A 6,000-nucleotide genomic window follows, 5' to 3' on the forward strand; every position below is an offset into this window, starting at 1 on the left:
GGTCTTCACCAGCCATGATGGGCACAAATCAAAGGGCAGGTGGTGGGCTTCACAGACACTAGCATCTTGTTCACTTCATTCTCAGAGAGCAAGTTGGCAAAAGGCCTGAAAAAATTGGTTGTGAATTGTAATCTTAATAAAGTTCAAATTCAGTTTAGGCAATTATGTATTCGTTGCAAATGCTGAACTCATTTAACATCGAACTGAATCAATTTTGGATTGACAGGGCATGATGCTAGATCGTCTTCCCTACTAAGTGAATACCATTTCATTTATAAGAACAGCCGTAATAGGTCAGACCAGTGGTCCAGCATCTTGAGTCTGGTCCAGAAGGTCCACAAGCAGAGAACAGAAGTCAAAACTTCCATTTGTGTTGCAACTGGCACACCAAGTAATAATGCCTCTGAAAATGGAGGTTCCACTCAGCCATCATAACTAACAACCATTTAAACTTAACTAAGATGAAGTTTGCACAAAAATGTTTGACAAGGCTGAAGTCCAGAGAAAGTTTTTTTTTTCTTCAGTCCTGTTGAAATCATTCAAAGACATTAGTCGTAACGGATCTCAGCCCCTTGAATTTTAAAAAGCATAAGTGAAGGAACTTTTCAATTCATCAAGAAAAAAACTGAGCATAGATAACAGAGTAACTTTCATAACTTTTTGAAACAGCTTCAAAACAGCTGTGTTTTTATTCCATGTTTTAACTCAAATTCATATTGAAGGTGAGTGCAAAACTCCATGCAATTATAATAGTTCAGAGCACATTGTGTTTGTGTGTGTAAATATGGAGGAGACTATATGCTCAGTATTCATCATAGCTGCATAAGGATCTATAAATGTAGCTATCAACACTGCAATTTATGATTCAGATTGCACAGAGCATTCACAAACTTCCTTTCAGATATAATGTTCAGTATATTGACATGGACACTGGGCATGAACCTGATTTGATACTCCACCAGGACCCAGTTCAGCTGCTGAAGAACCAGTTGGATATGCTCCCACCACTGGGTCCAAGTGAGGAACTACACTGCTGCATTGTGCCCCACTGGAGTTTCTGCAGTAGGCCCAAGGGTCACCCAGCATACAGCAAGTTGCCCTAAACATTATGCTTGTACAGAGTGAGTGCCTGCCTGCACTTCAACTGGAAGCTGGAACAGCCCAGTAAGTTGAGAGAGAAGAAACTGGAACTAGACTTTTCAGAATTAAGGTTGCATCGATCATATAAACAGCTATCTTCTGTAGAACAGCAGAATATTATTATGATATTTGACAGAATGAAAAAAGGTACTTTTAGGTACTCTGTCAGTAGACATAGACTGATTCATTGGCACATACCCTTTTGAAATGCCATTATGTGCCCCAACATAGGCTGAAATGGATTATGCCATGTTTTAATAAATGTTCCATGTTTTCTCAAGCAAAAGGCTCAGTTCGTCATAGAGGATTATAACCTTCAATGTACTTATTTTGCTGCATGTTTTTTAGAGGCTGCAGAGAAAAGTTGAAGGGAGGTGTTTTTTAAATATGGTCCTTAAATACTATAATGTCAAAGTGTGATTGGCTAATTTCTACACCTGTGAGGAGACACGCTGCTTTACATGTCTTTGCCTCATTTATTTGTACTGAGCGTTAGGTCAGGAGGAAATAATGTGACCAAGACCACCCAATGAACACCATGGGTGAGCCATAATTTGAAATCCCTTATCTGACTGTAATATGTTATCTATTGTAGCATATTAACTTCCAGTCCTCACATCCCAGTTTAGGAGTGATGTGATGTCATTAATTATTTTTCATCTCTACTGTGTTCAAAGTAAAGTGTAGAAATTTTCTGAAAAACAGATAAATATAAATTCAGTACGCTTTTGCTTAGATGATGTGTTTCCAGAAATGCATGCCATCTGTGGATCAGGGGAAATATATGTGATTTTAATATTTTTGGTTGAAAACAGACTTTTGTATCTACTTTCATTCTAATATTGAGGTCCTTAGCAACATTCTCCCTTTGTGCCCATGTCACAATCTATGTCAGTACTATCACTCATTATGTGCTGAAAAAGGAATATGGCAATGAGTTTGAATTGTGTTGGCTCCTGAGTATCTCTCCAAAGTAAGAAGACGCTACTGACATTCTACAATATTCTCCAGCTACAATGCCTGCCCATAGTTTTCACTTACTGGCTTTTCCATTTCAAGAAGCATACTCAAAGACATGCATGCCAATTAGGTGTTTCGTTTCACAGATGTATTTTGATCTTTGGGCATAATTTAGTAAGTTGCATAAATGGATAAACCAGATATTAATATTTTTTTGTTTTTGGAGATGAACTTTTGTTTGTGGGCCCAGTACACAAAGACACTTGCCAAAAATTCAAATTCCTCTTGAAGGTTGTTAGCTATTTTGCAGGAAAATCAAACATGAGCAACTACTATAATATTAATCTGAGGTACTGAACTTTATTTTTAAAGGATCTAAAAAGTCCTAGCACTGTGACCTGACATTCAGTGTTTATACCTCAGGGAAAAATTGTTAACAGAAGCAGTGATCATTAATTGGAAATTTAAGTTTTGCCTGTAGAGTTATTTAGGTAAGAAAAGAATGTACATGTCACATTGGCAAAATACTAAAACCAGTATAATTTCAAAGGGCTATGGAGATTTTTTTTTAATTAAGCTGTTCTTTATTAGGTACTTCAACAGTAATGAAAAATTCTGTCTTATGCTGCAGATAAAAATAGATTGGGGCTACATGCCATTACTGTATATAGTCAGGGGATACATATACATACCGGTAGCTTAAAAAATGTCCCTGCAAAGGGAGCTCATATATGGCCAGTGGCCAGAACAGCAGAATAAGATTTAGGAGAACTAGGTTCAAATTCCCGCTACCATGGAAGATCACTGGGTGAACTTAGTCATTTTCTCTCTTTTTTCTGAAGCTAAAGTGGAAAACTGATATTTTATTTATTGTATTAAATTTATACCCCGCACACTCCTGGTTGATGCCAGGCGCAGGGAGGCTTGCAATTGGAAAGGGAGAATGATACTGTAAGCAGCTTTGAGAGAGAGGGCGGGGACATAAATATCTAAATAAATACCTCCCAATTCAGCTCTGTATCACACTAGGGTAGACTAAGAATAAGAAAGAAAAGGTTCCTTCCTCTATTGCAAGTACATCTAGGAGCTACGGAGCGACTGCTACATACTGAAAGAATCAGTGGTGGTGTGGCCATTAAGTCTCCATTTTATTTGTAGCCACCACCTGATTCATGCAAACAGATCACTGCAGCTGAATCATCTGCAAACTGACACAGATAATTCTTGTGGGGCAGGCATCAAGAGTTGAATTAAGAATTAAGTTCGCAGAAGGGTTTAATGACACCCTTAGAGTTCTCTTAGGGACAAGGCCTTCCTGCATGACGTAGAATTTCTGAGGCAAAGGAAGGCAAGCTTAGGGCCCTGAATGGGAACAGTGCACCTTTTTTTGTGTTTGTGTGTTGTGGGAACTATGCCCCTGTCACATTTCCCTGGATCAAGATAAAAGTTTTGAGTTTGTGGGGAAAGAAGTTGAGGGGGGGGGGTGCTCTGTCGTGCCCCCATTCCCGAAAATCTCTTAAGGGGATTATTGGTTCCATCTATGAACTTGCCTTATTGCCCTGGAGAAATAAGAACAGGTTTCAAAGTGTTGGGATGCATAGGTGGGCTTTGGGGGTACAGTAACTGATATTGTAATGACAAATAATGAGCAATGGAGGGATAAAAGCAAACTGCCTGAATTTTTCAGAGATTAAAATTATAATTCTGTTCACTTTATAAAAATGATAATCTGAACAATTCTGAAGAACTTTCACAAAGACAACGATGATATTTTCAAAGTATATTATATAATTTATGAAAAATCACAGGACTATGTGATAAAATGTGTAATGCATATAACAAGCAATGTAAACAAAAACTATATGACAAAATCAGAAAACATTGCACTATAACATTGCAGTACAATTGCAGTATAATGTTGGGAGCAACTGACATTGTAATATGAGCAATGCAGGATCAGGGACAGAGGATAGCATTAAGGAAGAAAGTATCATTCCAGTGAGCAAAGTCCCTCAGGGGGGATGCTCTCCCTAATGTTATTTAACATCTATTTGTGGCCCCTTACCCAGCTGGTCCAGCGTTTCAGACTTCGTAGTCATCAATATGCAGATGACACCCAGCTATATCTGTTGATGAAGGTGCCAGCCAGATGCCATCCCTGAAAACCTAGTTGGGTGTCTGGGGGCCATGGTGGAATAGCTTAAGCCATGCTGAATGAAACTTAATCTATCAAAAAAGAAGGTCTTTTGACTGCATCAGATGACTCAGGGATTCCAGCTGCCAAATTTAGATAGGATAAAATTGACATTTTTGCCTACAGTCAAAAGCCTGGGTGTGACCTTGGATGCCTCCCTTTCTATAAAGTCCCAGGTCACAAATACAGCCAGAGGGGTGTTTTGCCATTTCTGCCAGGTTAGGCAGTTGGTACCCTACCTGTCTGGCATTGATCTAGCTATGGTGATTCATCAGGGCCAGAGCAAGGAAGAACTGCACCTGGGGCACGCGTGCACCCCTGTCATGCCATTGCCACCCCACCCACCCCAGAACACCCCCACCCTGGAATGCCCCTGGAACACCCCCGCCACATCCCTACGTGCCTGGTGCATCGTGCACCCCCCGTCCCCTTGGCGCTACACCACTGGGATCCATGCAACAGTCACCTCCAAAGTGGAATACTGTAATTCTCTCTACACATTCAAGGGTTTGCGTTAACCTTTAAAGCCCTAAATGGTCTGGGACTGTTCCTTTCAATACAACCCTCATAGGAAGTCATATTCCACTGGAAGTAATCTACTGGTGATCTCTGACCCTAAAAACATCCAGCTGTCCTCAATCTGAGAGCCTTTTCAGCTCTGGTTCCAGCCTGCTGGAACTCTCTGTCAACTGTGACCCAGGCCCTTGAGATTTAGATTGGTTCCACAAGGCCTGTAAGATAGAGATGTTTCATGAGGCCTATGGTTAAGGCAGCAATGGTTACATCACTGCTAGCATCCCTACTCCTCCCTAATTTTATTATTTGCTTTAATCAATTATTGTTAGTTTATGTCACTGTGTATATCATTCCTCCAGGGTCATCCAGCCAGGAACATTTTATTAGATTGTAATGTGGCACCAAGCGGTATTTTAATTATTGGATATTTTATTGTTTATAGGGAAAATGTGCATCGTTGTATTTTTTTATTATGCTGTTTGTAAACTGACCTGAACCCCTCCTTGGCTGAGAAAGGTCAGAATACAAATCCAATAAACTAAACTAAACAACATAATGCATACAATACAAATGCAAGAAGAAAACTGTCTGAAATTAGAATTCTTTACACTTTATAAAAATGACTTCCTGAACCTGAGCCTATTCTTATACCATAACACAGACTGTCATATTTCTGACCTAAGAAGGTCAGTGGACCCCCCCCCCCCTCGTTGGGGGTAACTACTTAGGGAATTCTTGATCCAACTGTTGTCAGATTGACATGTAATGGAGATTGTTTCAACAGGTCCTAAGATCTGTGGATAAAAGCTTTTAGGGGAGACAACATGCCTGAAAGTAAAAGGAATAACTTTCAATGCCACCAACAGTGACAAAATAATTTTGATAATTTCATATCTCTGATTCTAAGATGACATAGCAGTGCAGCAGCAGGGGGTTGCGAGAGACAATGTTTCATCATCAAAACAGTGAATCTTGACAAAACTCAGAAAATTGTTTTTGAAAAATATGTGACTGTTGGTATGTTTAAGACTGTTTCTTCCAGGTAGCACTAAGGATACTTGATGGCAACATCCTTTCTCACCATTCTTTTGGGCCTAGCACTCTGGGAGAAACTATTTTATTAAAAACGTGCTGCTGAATGCAGAACAAATCCATCAAGCATGAGAACATTTTATGCCTGTTGGAAACTG

This window comes from Sphaerodactylus townsendi, linkage group LG01 (assembly GCF_021028975.2).
Source record: "Sphaerodactylus townsendi isolate TG3544 linkage group LG01, MPM_Stown_v2.3, whole genome shotgun sequence".
NCBI classification, from domain to species: domain Eukaryota; kingdom Metazoa; phylum Chordata; class Lepidosauria; order Squamata; family Sphaerodactylidae; genus Sphaerodactylus; species Sphaerodactylus townsendi.